At 39.7% G+C, this 21615-nt stretch overlaps 1 protein-coding gene across 2 annotated transcripts in view; it reads right to left on the bottom strand.

The window, feature by feature from the left end:
• Nucleotides 1–21615, bottom strand: part of LOC137278287 (growth hormone secretagogue receptor type 1-like) — a 69612-nt gene that overhangs the window by 23082 nt on the left and 24915 nt on the right. Inside the window, exon 2 of one of the 2 annotated variants that reach the window (XM_067810532.1) lies at nucleotides 20203–20333. The gene's annotated coding sequence lies outside the window, so the exon portion shown is untranslated. Of the gene's footprint in view, nucleotides 1–20174; nucleotides 20334–21615 lie in introns of both variants that reach the window. The other variant, XM_067810533.1, reaches the window with a different exon arrangement.

The following is a 21615-nucleotide window of genomic DNA, read 5'->3' as shown; positions in this document are numbered from 1 at the left end:
TTCACTTACCAATGATAAACGCATAGGTAGTATTTTTCCATGTAACTTTTCGAATTTGAATCACTGATGTCTAAGTATGTAATCTGTATATCTATGGTGAACACTGCCTGCAAACATTGCCGAGTTTCAATCCATTGTCATTGAGGACAACTCGCCAGAACGCACCAAAATCTGTTTTCCTTAGTAAATGCAATAAATTGTGAACGGGAAGACATTCATGCGGTTCCTTTTGCATGCACATTCCATGCATCATTTCCAATAAAAGTAGGAAGGTTTCAATGCTCTTGTGACAGCTGACAATCTTAAATTTGGTGTTAAAGTCACGCCTAGACTTACCGAGGCTCAGCGCAATAATGCGATTTATCATTTGGAAGCTGGGGAGTCTCAGTCTCAGTCTGCAGTTGCACGGCAACTGAATGTGTCACAGAGTACCATAGCAAGACTTTGGCATCGCTACCAGCAGCAAGGGTCAACACGTGATCGCCCCAGGTCAGGTCGACCTACCCCGTGTGACCACGCCCGCTCAGGACAGGTTTATTCGGCTTCGACATTTGCGAACAGGTTCACCACAGCATCCTCCACAACATCGGTAGTGCCAGTACTCTGATGAGATTGTGAGGAACCGCTTACGTGAGGCTGATATTCGTTCCAGAAGACCTTTGCGAGGACCTATCCTTACACGTCAACGTCGCCAACAACACAGACAGTGGTGTCGCCAACATCTCCCATGGCAAAGGTGGAGAACTGTTATCTTCAGTGATGAGACACGTTACATGCTGCGACTTCCCGACGGAAGAGCACGAGTATATCGACGTCGTAACGAACGCTACGCTGCAAATTGTGTACAGGAAGTGGACAGATTTGGTGGTGAAAGTGCCATGGTTTGGACTGCCATCTCATACAGTGGCAGGACAGATCTCATTCAGGTCCAGGTTACCGTGAGGAAATCATCAGGGCTGAAGTCCTTCCTATCATGAACTGCCAAAAAGTCGTTTTTCAGCATGATAACGCTCGGTCGCATACAGCAAGAATAACCATGGATTGCCTTGCCCAGAACAACGTTCAGATTCTTTATTGACCCTCAATATCACCTGATCTTAACCCAACTGAACATTTGTGGGACTAATTGGATTGTCGTGTGCGACAGTGTGACCCTCAACCACAGACGTTACCTGCTCTGTTTGTGGCCTTGAGGGAAGAGTGCCAACTCATTCCCAGGCACTTCACCCGGAATTTGGTCCAGTCGATGGGACACCGATGCCAAGCAACCATTAATGCTAATGGTGGCCACACCAGATACTGTCTGCTCTGCGACCTTGACCTTGGAACACTTGTCATTTGTGGCGTACAGTCTCTTGCAGTATTGGAAAGTTAATGTTCATTCAGGTTTTCCTCATGACTGCCCTGTATTTCTGAACCTTAAGTGTATAAATCGATAACAATTTTCAGCTATGCGTATCCTTTTTTGAGTAGTATATTTTTATAGGCGAAGGGTCTCGTATTCAACATTTCTAGTTTCAAAATCAAATGATTAAAAGTCTATGTTTAAAGTTAACTATCATATCAGAGCCAAACCATGACATAAAGGCCTGGAAAAGGTTCTGAAACTGCTACCACTACAGACGGTTAATGTAAAACACACCACATGTGAGCTTTTAATTGCATTACCGAGGCAATAAATGAGTTTTATTTATTCGTAATAGCCATAAAGTATAGTCAATGTCTGCTGGTCTGCGTAGAGAGACACGGTGCCGAACCTGTGGTGAATGTTGCAATTGAGCAGGTGACTCCCGGTAACTAGAAAACATACCTAAACCATGAGTCACGTGTTCATCTCAGCAAGGTGTCTTATGTTAACTTACTGAGAATCAAAGCAAGCCCCGAAAGTCTTTGTCAATCAGAAAGCACGCGGCAGCGAGATCCATGCGCTGTGAGTTTTATCGTTTCTCTACAGTAGTATGGGTTGGAGGAACTCTATCCCGCTTCAGAAGACCTTTGCTTGTGATAACCACATAACCCATATTGGATGTTATCTTGAAATTGTTGCTATGATGGAGTGGGTTCTGGGCCTGGTACAGGTTGGAAGAACTGAGTCTGTTAATACCCGGGTTAGTGGCATCGAAATTACAACGATATCCATTGTAAACTGTCATTTATGAACATGGCCACGTCTGGAGTTTTGTGCTTGTACTGTGACCTTACGCATTCATTAATACATTCACTTTGAAATGTGTTGTATAAGGCTTCCTTTCACAATTTTATAAATTTGAAGGCTATTTACAATTACGCCGTAGTACTGCTATATTTTCTACAAAATTTTCCATATATTCCTTTGGTCTGGGGAAGGCAGTAGCAACATATATTTATACATAGTTAGTGCATGGAACTTGGTGAGTATGGTTAATTTCATTTTAAGTTTATCATGAAGCATAATATCGCATGTGTGAATTATCGGGAACTTGACCTACGACTGTGGATGCAACACCAAGGGAGACAGCCCATTTGAACTGTTCCATAACTTTGCATGGGCATCATTTAACATACATGACGTAAATGATCTGAGACACTCTGACATAAACTGTGAATGGCAAAACAGCTTTAATCGTTCAGCACAAATAACAAATTAAATAAATGAGTAAAGAATGTTGTTTATCTTACCATCACTTGTGACGAAAGCAACTACGTAATGAGACTTTTCAAGAACAGGATATTGTTGCTTTGTGACGGCCGTACTCACTGTCTTGAAAGATTCAACATGTACACTGGATACAACAGCCACGTACATGAATAGAGGCGTAGGGTAACCAAGAGATTAAAGTGTTCGCTCGTCACGCTGAAGAACCGAGTTCGAGTCCCCACATTGGTGCAATGTGTAAAGTCTGTTTCTGGTGTCCTCTCGTACTATTGCTGGAATATTGCTAAAAGCGATGTAAAACCATACCCGAACACATATATAAATATTGTTTAACTAACTATAACAAAATAACCTGTAAATAGTCCTGTGAAGACAGGATTACCAAACACTTGCACAAATATACACCACTGTAGCACGTTGGTACATGTTACTGAAACTAGAGTTTGGCTAGTTTGCACCTCGATCGCCTGTCAAGGACAAGCTTTGGTTTCAGAGGATGTCTTCCCTTAAATCCCCATGGACTGACACCAGTCGAGAATTGTTCTTTACATGTACATCAATTACCTGCAGATATGCACTTGGGCCGATGAAAGCAATAGATCAATCAAATTACCTTTAGAAGGAATAGAGCAGTGGCATATCAGAACTTGCATGATTTCCACGGTCACTAGCTAACCTTGTTTCATGTAAAGACAGATATATTGAGGTTTAAAGGAAATAAGCTTCTGGAGTTTGTTTTGAGATTTTCTACTTCAAGTAAGCGCGTGATTCTCATATGTACACGTTCTGAGAACTTCGACCAATAAAAGTGTCAGAATATCCTTAAAACGTTTGGCATGGACCACTAGTTCCTTCCTGTTTTCGAGACAGACAATATCTTCTGTAAAACATGTTAGCTGGTCTGGACATTCAGTCGAACAATCGCCGTTGGCCGACAATAAAATGAACATAAGTTCGGAAATCTAAATTACAAGAAAAACATAATTATACTCGTACCTCAGACTGACAGAAACAGTTCGTCGGCATGTAATGGGAAAGGTATTACACGGTTCCCCCTTTCAAAATAGAGGTTATGGAGAAGTGCCCAAAATATTTTCATGTCTCAAACAGAAATCCAACAACCCCAACTATTCTCTGTCCTGCATTTGGCGTGTGTGTCCTGTGAAACCCTTTGAGAATCAAGCACAGTGTAACACGTCTATCCAGCCTCACACCGGCTTCACAATGAAGAACACAGAACCAGGCTATTTTACAGATGTGCATGAAACCTTGAGTGGTTTAACCACTGTTTATTCAAGTGTGGTGCTTATACACTATGAAAATAACATCAACGGGCAATGAGTACAGGACTGAAATGGCATCAAAAGTGTTTACTTTTGTGCTAATATTCCAACCAGGCACGTTATTAAATAAAGACTGGGAATTCAAAAATCAATGTGGTTATGAAAAGGTTATTCGTAAAGGACGAATTTATGGCCTAAAACATATGGACTGACTCGACTATGGGAAGCCACCAGGAAAATAAGAACCATAGAACTTGAAGGGTTTATTTACCATGTCTGCGGCGGCACGGCTGAGAAGACAACAATGTAGTCTCGAGCAAAGGTATTAACCTTTCATGACGTGCAAATGTCTTATGTGCTTGTGTGTCAACATAGCCTCTCAATGGACCAGTTGATAATCGAGAGCGTCCCATAGCTGGAGTCACACTGTACTTTTCCGCAGTGGTGTCGGTGTAGAGAAAGAAGTAGTTGCTACTAGTGTCGCCGGTAAAATGCGCAGTATGTTTAAAGCATGAAGTAACAGAGAGATAAAAGGGCACTGAATCTGCAAACCATTGCGGCAGTAATTTTGACAGACAGGTTGATACTGACGGCTATTGCATCGACTCCGCCAACGCAGGTTCGAATGACAAATGTCAAAGATCTCGGTTTCTTACCGAGTCATGTTCTCCAAATTTCACTAATTAATTTCATTGTTGAATTGTCCAAAAATACTCGTATACGTTCTAAGTGAAGGCTATTTTGTTTTTTCAGCACTGGCCATGAATAGCATGTGTTCAATGTTAGCTTCACAGCTGTATTTGTGCAAGACGCAAGTAACGATTTTCATGAGGGCATTTGAAGTGACTGCGTGAGAACATTCTTTTGTTTTCGCGACACAGGCCTGATGAATAAGTGCGTTTTGTTTTACGCTGCGCTCAGCAATGTCCCAGCTATATGGGGGCGGTCTGTAAATAATCGAGTTTGGACCAGACAATCCAGTGATCAAAAGCATGAGCATCAATGGAATACGATGACATGTGTCAACCAAGTCAGCGAGTCTGACCACCCGATCCTTTTAGTCCTCTTTTACAACAAGCATACCATTGGACTTGCGAAGATCAATTCTGATCCGGACCTTCACTAATGGATTGGGTGATGAATCACAGAGAACTTATGACAACAATAAGGTTTATTGGTGAAGTTTATAACCAGCGTTAACAATAAACGTTGGCTCACATATTCTCATCCCAAACTCAACTGTACCAATTTGGCCAGATTGACATATTTCAATCCCAAGAAAAAAGTCATCATATCTTAAAATATCAAAACAGAATTACAAAGCATATCCAAATGGAACAATATGTTTTAGGGTGAGTTTAGCTTTACGCCGACTTTAGTTATATCGCGGCGGGGTACACCAGAAAATGACTTCAGACAATGCACTCATGTGGACGTGATGAGCAGCATTACCACTGGGCTACCTTTCCTCCATCTAGATTTCAATCAATTTTAGACTCCCGTAAAGGGATCTTCTGTAATATATTCTACATAGTCTTGGAGACATGTTTGTTGCACTCAGCAGCATTAAAGCTAGCTATGACGAAAGTCACCCTGACCATCTGATCCAATACGTGACCTCACAAGATTCAAATCCGTAACTGGAAATCGGATTTAACATTGACTCCTCAAGGTGAGGACACGTTGATAGCACGTTGACATCCAAAATAAAAGCGTTAATACGCCTGTTTTCTGAGTGGAAATGTATTCTATAAGCCTCATACTTCATTTCCAAATGATCAGTAAGTACACCACAAAATGCCGTCTACCTAAAGTTTCATAATTCTTCGTTACGTTTGTTGAATAAATCCAACTTTTGTAACATTTAAGATGGACACTGTAACAGGAGATGTATCGAGTGTAACTGCAAACATTATGAGTGAAAATGTACAGACCAATCAATATACATTAAAGTTACTTTTCGTTTCGCTTGTTCATTGATACATTTTTGTATGCGATGATATGATCTGGTCTAATGTCTCGAAATTCGGATAACGCGATATTCTTTCTTGGTCATGAATATCGAGACAACAGTGCTCGACTGTATGTGTATGAAGAATAGAGAATCGTTTTATGCAACTTGAACCTGAACAAATTCTCTTTTCAGCAAAACTCTTTACTTCGAAGTGACGAAAACCAAAAGTGATGAAAGTTTCAGACGTTAACTACTTCAGACGTTAACTAGTTCAGACGTTAACAACTTCAAACGTTAACAACTTCAGACTTTGCATGGTATCACATATCGGAACATGCTTCAAACATTTCATTCCCAGTGTATTCTGTACATCGCATGCCATCACATATGGGATCATTTCTAAACATTACAAACCCATTCGCGCATACATAGACGGTCTCAAGTGCCATTTGCTTTGCGTTGTGATAGCAAAGCATTCCACTGCACCTGACAAAATGGTGTTTACGTAAAGCTAAGTTGTTTTTACTTAATGACTAAGCTGAACATATAGCTACCCTGATGCATTGGCAAATGGTAAAAATGTTGAATCTGAGATCTGCTCGTGGTTAGATAAACACATTTTTAACTAAGGCAGTCTCGATAGCATCCTGAATGTCTCTCAAGACAAAATAATGTGCTAGTATTTACAAAATGTTTACATGGTACGTAGAGTGGTCAGGCTCGATGACTTGGTTACACATGTCATCGTATCCCAGTTGCTTAGACCGGTGTTTATGTTTTTGATCACTGAATTGTCTGGTCCAGACTCGATTATTTACAGACAGCTACCATATAGCTGAATATTGCTGAGAGCGGTGTAAAACTAAACTCACTCACGTAGACCTAACGTGGAACACGACTTCGTAATATTAGGGTTGACTGTAGTGCACGTCATTCTTCACTAATGAAGTACTAAATACATGGAAGACCTAACGGTAAATGCCCTGTGACGTGACTAGGGAGCCAGCTCGGCGCGGATTCACGGTTCCCTAATCCTGACGCTGACTTTATGCGAATCCAAACACGAGTAACGGTAAATAAGCATTGTGCTTATGCGTTAGATCCAAGCCGACTCGGAAGGCAAGCGCAAATTTTATTTCAGTTTTATAGCCAATTGGAACTCAGGAATTAGACCGAAGAGAGAGTTCAATTTATCTGTTCTTTGTCAACAAAAACGTGTTACAAGAACACGACCAATAAGAGTCTGTTGTGTACATTCGAGTACCCATCGAATGATTGTTTGGGGATTTCAGTCGCAATATAGCATATTTTCGACAGGTACTGCCTAGCAACGCTAGTTTATGTCCCTTTTACGACAGTGAACTATTGCCCGTGGCAAGAGGCTGGGTCACACGCAAAGAATTTCTATGTCATATATTCAATAGAAATTATTGTGAACTACACACATCGTTTTACGACATTCCCGCGGCACATTCAGAACATATCGACAAGCAGTTTATTGCAGCTGCTTATGTGCATAAGGCTGAAAGAAACATAAAACAGATATAAAATCAGTCTAATCTTATTCAGATGCACGTGTACAATGTAACTGTAAATGTATTGATATATCCTATGAATCTGGTCGCGCTATTATGGAGGGACTGGCGTGATCTTGTATGCCTGACCTAGACTGTTTGGTTGAGACTTTTCAATCTCAACTTACAGCTTTCATTACATTTGTCATCCGTTCAGGTGAATCACAACTAACCTACGATTTACTTCTCAACTCCGTGGGCACATGAAACCACCATCACACACAATGTATTAAAAGATGTTAAAGAAACCTTCGCCCGTCGAATGTGCGATCTCAATGGAGGTGTTGAGTTCATGATTGACTGAACGTACACACAACTTTTGAATGTCTATAATAGGAGCCAATTAGACGTAAGTGCTTCCTTGTGATCGGCTGTGCTTTTAATAGAACCACCAGAAAGGCAGGGGTCAGCATTGTGTCAATAAATGACATCTCCTACTTGGTGTTATAGAATAGACCCGATAGTCTACCCATGACCATCAAGATGTGGGTCAGACATATTTTCCCAAACCAGCCCACCTGATCCCGACTGTGACTTGCATAAAGATCTTGCTTTCGCAATGAGTGGCGTGTCACGTTTTAAAGCAACCCGCTGAGCTTGGGTCTTAAGTTCAGGATCTTTCGAAATGCAGGGGAAACATGTCGATAAGGTGACATTGTATAGTCTGTGAAACGTTCAGCCTCCTGCAAAGGTTGAAATTGTTTTGTCACCAAAATAAATAGTGATAAAATCTTGTCAGACACTATCTGTTCCAGGGGGTTTCGCCAAGTAGTTGACACAATGACTTTTGCAAGGTCGACACGGTACAGGTCACCTGGATTTTTGAATGAATCGGTTTGTTTTCCAGTTTAAGAGTGTCTGGGGTCGGTATGTGATTCTGTTATTTTAGTGGAAGGGATCAGGGAAGGTACGGATGTATCAAGTAATGTTTTTATCTTTTCTTGTTATTATGTATAAAGGAATACTCGTTTCACCCGTTTGTATTCAGATATAATGATAGGATTATCTACACATTCATCATCTGTTCAAAATACAATCCAGAGACAGGAATCACTGACAGAAGTGAATGGGTGTGTGATTATGGTTTGAAATTTTGGAATGAGAAATACAGGCATGACACATTATACGCTCATCTGTTCTCGAAAACCTTATTTGTTACTGATAACAATATGGTTTTGAAATAACTGAAATCGTACGTCCCCCGACGGATTTATGATGATTTTCCTCCCCGTGTTTGCGCGGCTTTCGGAAACCTGCCAGCATATTATAGCCTGACAAACGACACATCACAGCTGGCATGTCCTTCGTGACGAGAGCATGGTGGAAATGGAAAATCAGAATATCAACAGTTGGGCCGATCACCAGTCAACTTCACAGAACCCAGTTTCAGTGCACCATCTCCATTGCAAATTGATTTGATCGCTGGGCTGTGCAAGTATGATAAGTTGATGCGATCAAGGAACAGATACGTGAACTCGAAAATGTGAGTCCAATCAATCAAACAAATTAAATCCAATATTTGGATTTATTTTTCAGATTATTCGAAAAATTTATTTTCTTTGAAATATGACACGACTGAGACATGTCGAAGCATGCATGATAAACTGTTTGGAACATATCTCAAGAGGCTTAATCATTCCGTAACACTGATGAAATAATGTGTCTTGTTCCTGAAGCACTGGGACCCGTGAAGATCCGGGTTAGAATTGGTATTCGGCAACCCATGCTTGTCGTAACAGGCGACTAACGGGATTGGGTGGTCATGCTCGCTGACATGGTTGACACATGTCATCGGTTCCTAATTGCGTAAACCGACGCTCATACTGTTGATCACTGGAAAGTTTTGTCTAGATTCGATTATTTACAGACCGCCGCTATGCAGCCCGAATATTGCTGGGTACGGTGTAAAACTGAACTCACTCACTAACACTGAAGCATTAGCCGAATGACCCCACTGACGCACTTCTCTAACAACTGAATGTGTTAACAGCAGGACCACAAGCCACTTGTCCACATGGCTGTAAGCTTGCATTACGTGAATTCGAAAACACATTTTCCCAATACATCTCGTTCACGCTTACTGTAATTGAGAAAATGCATAACTAATTAATGCAGCCTTTAAGATACACAACTGATAAAGTAATCAGCCTCTCTAAAACCTTGGGGTAAACGAACACCATTATTCATTATGTGGGTTAGAGAGCTAAATGGCGAGATGTTCCCCTTGTGCAGCAAGTAGAGGCAGGATGTTTACAGATTACACTGACAACCGCTGTGAAGATACTGTGAGACGAGGTGGTTCGAGGGAGTGCAATGGCGATTCTCCAGTAGTCTGTCGTACAGACCCTGAAGGATATATATCCAAGAAAGACCACGAAAGTCTAGAAAATGTGGCAAGTGTAGATTTCCTTAGCTTCAGGATCTGAAAATGAAGTAAGTTTCAAGGCTCCATTTCATTATATATTTAATTTATTATTTTTAACGATGAACATATTTTTTCAGTAAAATATCTTCATTTCAGAGACTAGTTGTTAGTCTAATTCTCCGGCTGAGACCTGCGTTATCCACGACGTTCAGACCAGTTAGCAAGTAGAGTGAAACTCTACATCATTCCAATATTATCGTGATGTGTCAGTGATGCTGGAGGCGATGGGGCCTACAGGCTAGAGCGTTCGCTCGTCACGCTGAAGACACGGGTTCAATTCCCCACATGGGCGCAATGTGTGAAGCCCATTTCTGGTGTCCCCGCCGTGAATATTGCATTGTCAGTAATGCTGACAGAAGTTCTTTTTTTGTTGTTGTTTGGTTGTTTGGTTTTTTTTATTTTATTTTATTATTTTTTTATCGTTTTTATCTTTCATGTTTGTACTCGGCAATATCCCCTCAATGACAAGTATAGTTAAAAAATTAGGTTTGGATAAGAAAATCGGATGAGTGATGACATGAGTATTGTTCCATGCACATAGAATATTACATGGCGTGTACGAGTTAAATGAGACCTGAAATACGATACATTTAGTCTCCTCTTACACGCGTAGGTTCCTTAGGCCCTGCTATCTTATTAGTGGACGATAGACTCTATGTTATGAGAATGGTAGTATAACAACTAGTCTCTGCAATACACATATTGTACTGAAAAAAGTTCACAGTGAAAGAAACTGAAATGAAATGAATAGGAGCCCTGAGATTTTCTTCATTTTCAGAGACTACGAAAATGGCAACATCGCTAGCATACCTGAATGATTCGGACCACCTATCATGGAATATATGGATTCCGAAAGGCAGGTTATAATATAGAATGATCATACATCTTTTAAATGTAACCGGCGAGAAGGGGGATTCAAAGTATCGAGCACAGGATCCTGGTCAGCTGGTCACACCGACCCTCTCACCCCCTACATGCCGCCTTCCTCGGACTCAGTCCATAGGATAATTCCTTTGACATCCATACTCCTGCGAATTATTCTGATCAGCTTGTCGACCTTCGGTGTTCATCAAATGTAACGGTTTTGAGTTAACACTTGCACATTTCCTTGGTGGTTGAAAGCCCCAAAATGGCGATAGGTATGAATAGAACACTGATCCATAAATATAGTTTGTTTTCAAAAGAACATACTTTCTGCTAATTGTTCCTTAATGACAAATAGAGTTGAGGGTCTCTAGCACAAGTACACTGTGTGTTTTCTCTAAATACAGTTCTGTGTATAATATTATCGGGAATATATAATTATGGGTTGGTTGAATAAGGAGATCAGAACAAAATACAAAATATATGCCCCTGGGTATGAAAGAGTTTACATATATGTACTTTTAGACTTGGCTATACAGATGTATCTTGTTTATGAGTTTGGTTTATGCCGCTTTCAGCAAGGCGTGGAACAACAGAAATGGGCTTCACATATTGTACTAATGTTGAGAATCGAACCCGGGTCTTCGGCGCTTTAACGACTAGGTTACCCCACCGACCCCATAACTCCAAGGTACTTCATGAGTCGACTAACGCTTCGTCTCTGAACATATTTGATCTTGATATTCACAAATAAACCTATTTTAACTGAAAAGGAGATCCAGGCTAGACTTGCTTCATTTAGGACCTCATTTAGCATTGCATGAGATGACTGGGCAGTTGGGAACGCGTTATAATAACTGGAATGTGAGACTGACTAATTCAAGATCAATATGCTTTTGGTAACAGAAAGACAGGTATGGCAGCACAAGGTCATAGAAATCTCTGCTAAATGGTGACAAGACAAAGTCATCAATATCGCCGCAATTTCAAAGTATTCTTCAGGAATATGTCAACTACTTACGATGATGTCAAATGTTTTGACAAAGTGGAAGGAGAGTATTGGAAACATTTTAATTCAGAATTCCAAAACTACTTCCAAAATCTATCTATCTATCTGTCAGTTTGGTTTAGAAACAGTGAACGGTTTTGATGTTCTGGTCCGGCAAAGATCACACTCACCAAATTCAATCAAGTCAAATTTGCTGTCACGGAAACGCAAACATATTTTATTCAGTTCCGTATTCCAAAACTACCAAAAGGTTCTAATACACCGCCAAATATATGCTAAGTGTATAAGAAATATTAATCTGTTTAAAAGTTATGCACCGGAAAAGACACACGTTCATGGACCCACGGACGGAGTCCTTATTTAATACCTCCCACAAAACGCGTCGAGGGGGATAATTACTCGAATATAGGTAATATTAATTTGACATCATGGAAATGTTGACATATCAATTTGTTTTTCAATACAACATATTTGTAGGAATATGTTTCACACATCAATAATATATAAGATACTGATACTGAACTTGGAAAATATATATTATTTGCTTGTTCCTACCTCGGACAGCGTCCATTTTCCTTCGTGAAAGTACGTGTTAAAAGAAGGAGACATTTTCCAAGAGCCTTTTTTCTACATAGTAGAACGGAAGTGCACATGATACTTGCGTCTCGTTAATGCGATCGGTCCGACCAAAAAAGGGAGTTTTTTTTATCTCCTTGACCACATCAAATTTTCAAAACATAATAGCTTTATCTCCTGCGTGTGCTAGTAATGGAGGAATCATGAGGAAAAGCTAAATCCACTTCCGGAATTCGAGTGACTTCCCCAATTGAAAATACGTTTCATGATAAATTCCTTGGTAGGTCTGCAAAATGACCTCCAGTTCTACTTGATTACAAATTGTTTATAAAGGCCAATAAATTCCTGGCAAAGAATCAATCAGTACACGAAATGCACCATAACTGTTTCATAAACAAGTAGGTTATGAGAGTGAGTTATAATTTAATGTCACGTGAGTGAAATGATATTATAACGAATGTTCATGTTCAAGCATTGATGACACTGATTGCAACGTTTCATTTAAGGTATCTACATGTATGTACAAAACCCACAAGCCCACAACTATATCCAGTGGCAAACTGTTATTAGCATTCAAACCGGATATCAGAGTACGACATAAAACAACAACTTCAAAACTCATCTCCGTTTTCATGTTTTCATTCCAGTGGATATGCAACTAATGGAGGGGGGGGGGGGGGGGTCACCGAGGCTGGTCATCCAATCCACAACCTCGCATTCGCCACGCTTACGCGCAGCTTAAAAGACCACTCAAACAACAACAAACAAACAACAACAACATCCAGGTTACGTATAATTTAAATTGAAAAGGAGCCCAAGTCAGATGGGAAATTCAGAGCCTGGTGGAAGCCAGATTTACTTTAGTTAGGGCTGTTGCATTGCAGAGAGGCTAGGCAGTGGGGAAAATAATGTGCTTCACGGACTGTCAGACAGACTACATTGCAGAGAGGGCTAGGCAGTGGGAAAAGAATGTGGTTCAAGGACTGTGAGGTAGAATATTAGAATACCAGCGACACTAGTGATTGTTATGTAGAAGATATATGAATCTAAATCATATGTGACAACACTTTACGAACGTTAATAGTTCAAGTACATTGCTTTTGAAGATCTATACTTTTGTCACTAAAATCACTCACAAACTACCTACTGTAATTGATTCTGTCTGTCAGCAATGAACATAATCGATCACTTGTTTTACAGTCTATTGAAACCGTCACGAGTTCATTGAAATCTCACGACATCAGTGATTATGGTTAATCTTCCTTTCACTAACAGTTTTGTTGGGGTGTACATTGAATGACAGATGTAATCACATCATCATTTTAGAATATCGGTCACTGGGGTCAAATGGAGTGAAGAAAAGCTAACACTGCTTAACACAGTGAGTGGGCAAGGGTGTGTGAGTGAGTGAATGGAGTTTAACGCCGTTTTGACCATTATTTCATCTGAAGTAAATTACTGTTATAATAAACTCAAGGCTACAACTAATTTTAGTTCATATAGCCGTAGTCCGTCATATGCATTGCGACTGAAAAAATGGTAAATTCAGGAACCTTCAAATAAGTTTCTTATATAGAGGACTTCAGATGCTTATGTGTTCGTTATACGTGTTTGCTTTGTGGTCGTTACAAACATAGTTTACATAAGTGTACCTGGTTTGAGAGGCCAATGTGTTCGTTACAAACATAGTTTACAAAAAGTCTGCATGGTTTGTCAGGCCAGTGTGCTCGATATAAACGCAGTTTATGTAAGTCTACATGATTTGCCAGAATACCAGAAGCGAAAGATGTTTAGATTTTTTGGTGAACACTTATATTGCTGACACACGTGGTGGTTTGGGTTCATATTAGTGATACTGTTGAATTCATATTAACAACAGATTTCAATAAACCTTTCACACATGTATTGTTTCCAAAAAGGTTCCCGCGACTAGCCGTCGATCCGTTATAGGAATGGTGTTTTAACCCGAATCTGGACGTTTTTCTATTCAGTCTCGCGATGTAACCATTATCCAGTGGTAAACAGTCATTGTCAGGCACATTGTCAGGTTATTCACTGACAGGCTGTTTTCCGTAACTTTAACAATGGGAAAGTGAAACGAAACACATTTTCATCCCACAAATTTTAGCTCCTTCACGCCGCTCTCGTACAATTGCACACTATTAGTTATACAAACTTGATTCTACAGGTGGGTATCTATTTGGAATTTGTATCACCAAAGAAAGCATCAAGAACACTCGATACCTAGCAAGGGCGAACCCTTCCCGGTTGTTTCGTGATGACTCGCCAGTTGCTGTTGGTGGAGGGGAACCTGAGCCACTTCCGTCAAGATGCTCTCCCACTCCTCCGCATCCTATTTTCCCCCAACCGCCCCACCTAACAAGGGACGCACACACCAGCCCACTCGAAAATGTCAAGGTAAAGCGCGTATAAACAAAGACTTGATGCCAACCATATTTATTTATATTGATTCCGAGGAATCGAATAACAGTTTGGGGAGGGCAGGCAATCGAGATATACTTCAATTTGGACAAATCTTCAATGGGTTTCGATCTATTATAACATGAGCTGGTAACCTATCCGTGCAAATACTTTATCTGGCGTCCTGCAGTTGAACTTTCTAAACAACAGTTCCTCGTGGAAGCTTATTCAGTTCTTTATGCAAGTAAGGTGGTTGAAATAAGGCTGTCTATTCCTCGACTGGAGACACTTGGCAAACAATATATGACGTTATTTAAGTGCAGAGCATGTTTACATTTTTAGCTATGAAAACAAGACCCGACCAATTGTCTGTTCTGGCAGACAATTGCCAACAAAGGTTATTCATAAACCGCTTATTTAAACACATTATGCAAAATACTTTAATTTCCTACCTTAATTGAGCATAGGATTGGTGGACCTTGTCTTTCCAGAAAACAGTTTTTATCAATAAACTCAAAAATACGAGTACGTCAGGTCACTACTGATGTTTTAATATAACAGTACCTGTAACAAACAAAATTAGCGGACTTGAGAAGAACCTTACGAATTTAGATCTTTGTTTGAAATCTTCGTTTTTAGAACATGCTCGGCAATACATCAAAAAAGATGACTAATCTATGAAATCTCAGGTTTAATGCTTATACTATGATACCGTCTAAAACCTATAAACCTTGATGTAAATGTAGATTAAACCTCTTAATCTAATAAGTGTCTAATGATATTGTGGATAACTATGCATGCTCTGGGACGTTATTATAGTCTAGGTCTTCACCCATCAGATCCAAGTATAGCTTAATGTTTCTCGGAGCCTAATGGCAGATCTGAAGTTTGGATGAAAATGGAAATTGATATAAACGAACTGCTTAATATTGATGTTATCGCCAAGATAGCAATATTAAAGTATTGCTGGTTTAAGATCAGTGGAGTGGCTGCTTATGCTTTATTTCCAAAAAGTAAAGAGAAGACACGGAATATGACATAAAACATATTACACTAAAATTTATGAGCGGCCGACACATTCCCATTAACTTCGTGATTCATCAAACGAAGATTAGATTCTTGAGATTCTAATCATGATTGGGTTATGTTACACGCCCCCATATTTTCGTCATGGGCTCTTAGAATCCTCTTAAAAAGATTACAGTTCTCACTAACACTAACTGGCAGATGAAACTCCGACCTGTAATGAACAAATGGACTTCCAAAACAACGACATATTTATAGGTGTCTAACCTATCCTGAGGAAAGCGACAATCAAAAGGACATTGTCATGAAGCGGCGATCCATCAAACATATAATTATCTAGTTATGTTTTTATGCCTTTCTAAAGTGACGTAAACATAATGAGTTCATTATAAACATGTCCAGTCGGAACTAGACATCCCAAAACGTCGACGGCTGTAATTATAACGCCAAGACAATCCTGCCGTCTAATGACATTAAACAGAAGAATCGACATTCGTGTGTGAAATCAATGGTTCTGTGAAGATGCAGGTTAACTTAAAAGAATCTGAAAATAGAACTGACAGAAATAGATGTAGCTTGCGTCCCATTCAACTACTGGCGATCTTACATCAGTAAAATCAGATAATTCACTTGGGCAAAGAAGTAAAGAAGGAAGTTTTGAAGGAAAAAATGGCAATGTATATCAAAGTAAATATTTGGCCAGTTACGGTTGCTACAGTTTAGGCGTACGCAACGACGTTTCCTTAACACCTATTGTCCAAAATGTCAATGCATGCTTTTTTGATGAGTACACAATACTTGTTCCTTAACTTCCTATTTGCATGGACATTATGATGTCTCCTGTGTGGATCTTATGAATCGAAATGGAAACAGCAATAGAACTAAAAATAATAATGTCATATTCCGAACTGATTGTTGATCATTGAAATGAAATTGCAATTGATTGTGGATCAATAAAGTGCAAGATGGGCCTTTAAAATTGAAAGATGATGATATAAAAAGGAAAAAGGGCTCTTCTTCAAGAAGTTTGTTAAAGTAATGTCGGATAAAGCTAGAATATGGAGAAAACTTCAAAGATATGAGAAAAAGAAAGTTGATTAGAACGATGCCTGACAGATAGAGGTTATACTGGACATTTGTTTATGGATAGCAACTTCTTGAGTTTATTGTCAAGACGTTTCGGGGCTTATCCTAGCCCCCTCATCAGGCTGAGCTGAACTGAACAGTAAGGCTTAACTGTTAACTCTGCCCATGACCTCACAATGCTTATGACGTCACAATGCTATGTCAACATGATACCAGTAGCTAACAGGAATACTATGACAACATAATAGAATTAGTAGTGAATGGTTACAACTAACATGACTCATAGAATGAATACACCTTTTTTAAATATATAGTAGTGTTGTTGTTCAGAACTTGGTTTGAACGATGTCAAAAGTTGCCAGAATTTGCTTAGAGGGATGGAAAGAACATTCTTAAACAGAAAACAAAAGCTGGACAGAACGATGTCAGATATAGTAACAAAATGGATAAAAACCAATAAGCCATAGCCAGAAGTTGGACAGACCCATGTTAGATATAGCTGTAAGTTGGTTAGAACGATGTTCGATATTGCCAAATGCTTAATACGATCTCAGATAAACACTAATTTTGGAGAGAACACTTTTAAGCAGCCCCAAAAGCTAAAATGAAAGATGTCAGATATAGAAACACATTGCACAAAATCCAATCGGCTATAGCCAGAAGTTAGATGCAAATATGACAGATATAACGTTGGTTAGAACAATGTCCGATATTGCCTAAATTTGGCTAATGCAATGTTAGATACAGACGGACCGATTTCAGACTCTGGAACACTTTTAAATATAGAAAAGAACACTTTTAAATATAGAAAAGAAAAGGAACAATGTCAGACATAGCAGTAAGTTGGAAAAAACCCAATCGGTCATAGCCAGAAGATGGTAAGATTTTAGACATTGTCAAAAGTTGGCTGGTGCAACGTTAGATACTAGATGCATTTAGGTATTAGAAAGAACATTTTTCGTTTGAGCCAAAACTTTAGTAGAATGATGTAAGATATAGGAATACGTTGGATAAACCCAGTCAGTCATAGTCAGAAGACGGATAGAACGTTGTAATAAGATGTACCTTAGATTAGATATAACTCACGAAGTAGACTCTTCCGAGCAAATAGGGATAATTAAATCATCGTTTCCGTCTAAGCGAGTAGTGAATTTCGTCAAGTTAGCTAAACGCGACATTTACTGGAAATCTATACACGACCACATTAAGTATGAATTCTCTTTTCAATTTATATGAATAAACCCACATTCATAAATTTGACAAATGTCTCTTTCCACCAACTTGACGATGAATCGTGATGATCTACATACTACATAACTATCGACTATAATGTCAGTTTCAACACGGTTTGACGAACAATTATGGATATTTCGTGGTAATGTTTGACGTTTCTGCCATTATATTGTGATCCTGCATGGAAGCGGAAAATGTAACGGATTAACCTCATAGTGAATAGGGCGAAAGGTGTTCAACTGTAGCTGTGCCAACTGAACGATAGGGAGCATAAGCTGAGGTATATAACATAACATGTGAGATAAAATCTAAGCTGAGGTATCAAACCGCTATATTTTCACAAAATGTCCCTAATATTTTAGGGAAGGTGGTTAATGAATGTGATGTCTAATATCTGGAGCACCTAGGACGCAGCAGGTCCAGCCGTAAGACTGCTCTGATGTGGTCTCAGGGTGCATCGACATGATGCTAGTACCAGTGGGTTTCACCACAGTGGCAATATCTAAGACCTGTATCACACTTCGGTCATTCCTCCTACAACGAATCAGTGAGTTGTGTTTTACGCCGCGTTTAGCACTATTCCAGCACTACCACGGTGGGGAATACCAAAACTGGACTTCACACACTGCATCCGTGTGGGGAATCGAATAAGGGCTCTCGACCACTAATCTACCCCTATATAACGGAGCTTTAAAGAGATGATGGATTATGTATATGGAAACTTTATGTATCAGGAACATTAGTATTGGTGGATAAAATCCGGATAAACCAAGTCCGGATGTGATGTAACATTGCATCCTTGTGTGGAATAGAGCGAATGCTTTGCTTAACAGGCTACCTCCATCACCCTCTGACAACGAACTATGGAATATGAATATTCTCAGAATGTGCTACTTGACATCAAATGTAGTCCTAACTGAATCAATATATCAACTCCGAGGTTTGCCGTAAATTTTAACTTTTGAGAACGAGTGTTGATTTTATGACATTTCCCCCATTTAACAAACAATAATATTCAATGTCTTAAGAGTACAATAGTTCTGGTGACCAGTTCCAGTGCCAGAAAGATCGGGATGTGCTTTTATTGGCTGTCAGAGTAACTGATGACGTCACAATGAGTAACCGATGACGTCACCATGATCATTAAAGTATTGTGATGCAACTGAATTGAAACAACCATAATACATCGCGAGAAAGTAGTATGAGCTTAGCGATATCTCCTTTGGAAGCCAGCTTTGGGAGATAAAACTCAAATACCATTGATACGCTAAACAAATCGCATAGGCATACCCAATAGCACTGTGAACATGATGGATGGACCTGGTATTACATGCTTTGATGTGAAATTCAGTATGGCAAGAGAAGATATAACTTGAAACACAAACAAATCTGGACGTAAACGTATAGAAGGAATGAGTGTTTGAACATTCCTATCAAGGGGTGTCGGATATGTGCTGCTGGGAAAGCCCGAACTGACGCAGGTTTTAGCATTTACACTTTGAAGAATCTGACAAGGGTACATGATGCCTGCTAACTAGAAAAAACAACCTTGGAACCGGAATTATAATCCATGATCAAAGCGGGATCATGTGTGATGGCCAACACCTTAACCATTCGGCTACCTTATCTCGATACTTCGAAGCTGATATTCAGAAAATACTTAACACACAGAGTGAGTTCAGGTTTACGCCACACTCAGCGTTAGTCAAGCTTTATAGCGGCGATCTGTAAGTAATCGAGTCTGGACCAGACAATCCAGTTATCAACAGCATGAGAATCGGTCAACGCAACTGCCATATGATGGCGCGTGTTAACCAAGCCACCGAGTCTGACCACCCGATTCCGTTAGTTATGGGTTATTGAAGAATAGTTAAGACAGGACATTGTAAAACGCAGAGAATAAAGAACAGAGCTAAAGGCAACGCAATCAGTAAAATCAAGGAATTAACTCCAGCTAGATCCTGACAAAGACAACATGTCAAAAGTTAAAAGAAACCCCCCCCCCCCAAAAAAAAACATTATTGTTAATATGTTTTCCTGGAAATGGTTATGATAGGATATGATAATGAATAAAATGAAAAAAACTACCTGAGAGGAAAATGAAATTGCCATCTACCTTCAGTCTCTGCTTCCTCCTGTCTGGCACTCAACGAGTTTAAGCATCCATAGTCAGCGTGTGGTCACAAGTCTCTGAACCGCCCATCACGCTATTCCATTATGTCGTCACCTCTCGCATCCTGTTAGTTCCTGTTGCACAACAGAAAAACAAAACTGTTCAAGGAAATCAAGCATGACCGGATCTCGCGGACTGAATTGTTGTCCGATATATGTAGCCTCACCGTTTGCGACATATGTTTTGAATGATTCATACTAATTCAAAAGTGAAATTGATTTCAGCGTGACAGCAAACATACGTTAATACTTTCATCTGGTATGTGTGTGCCAGCCGTTCACTGTAGCCAACGACCAGGACACACCACTCCCTTAACACTTGAAACACGAAGTACTTTATCTCCTATTTACATAATTCGACATGACTTGTGCATTAAACTTGTGCATTAAGACAGCAGATGCACCACGCCCTTATGAGTGAGTGAGTGAGTGAGTGAGTGAGTGAGTGAGTGAGTTTAGTATTTCTCCGCCTTCAGTAATATACCAGCAATATCAGAACGGTGGACGCCAGGTGTGGACTTCACATATGGTACGCATCTGGGGATTTGAACGTGACGACCGATCGCTCTAACCACTAGGCTACCCAACCTCCCCATTCTATTATGAATATAATGGTGCTTCAAACAGGTGTGTGAAATCCCAATAATGAGAACTAGGGTTTTGAAGATTCCGAGGGGGGGGGGGGGCATAAATTGTAGTTCGGTTGAACTATAGTTCGTTGTGGTCACTTCCACAAGCAGCGGGTTTGACAGGAAACAGCTTGTTCCATCTGACAGTTCGTTACAGGAGTGTGTTCGTTACAAACCGTAGTTTTGTTTACTTAAAACGCCGACATAAGAAGCGTGTGGATTCTTCAGGTCCGGATTCAAAGCTTTCACTATGAATAAAACAGAATCGACCGACTTCGCTGCAGCACAATTTCCCTTTTCGAAAGAGAATAAATAACTTCATCGCCCCTTAGCATAAGCAGTTACCAATGCATGTAAACAAAATTGCTAAAAACCTGAGCCGAGCAGAACAATCTTACAGCATCATGTATAAGTTATTTCGGATACGATTATTACAGGTTTTTGGAAATTTTCCATTAATATGTTTATAGCAATAAAGATAACAACGGAGTGTTTTCAACGCCTCGTTATTATATAAACGTAACAAAATCTTAAATTGCTTTCTCAATTTTCTTCAGAGGCAAGCTGGTTTCAATATGTGAATAATCTCTAATTTGATGAACTAACAGCTGGGTGTTATGAACACATATATGCAAGATGATATTAGACATCTGTAATCTCATATGATATCACAAATGTGTTGACCGTCTTAGGCCCACGGTGAGTCTTCAGAATCTGCTTTAATACAT

The sequence above is a fragment of the Haliotis asinina genome, chromosome 3, assembly GCF_037392515.1.
Source record: "Haliotis asinina isolate JCU_RB_2024 chromosome 3, JCU_Hal_asi_v2, whole genome shotgun sequence".
In the NCBI taxonomy this organism is placed as follows: Eukaryota; Metazoa; Mollusca; class Gastropoda; order Lepetellida; family Haliotidae; genus Haliotis; species Haliotis asinina.
This window is presented reverse-complemented; position numbering and strand designations above follow the sequence as displayed.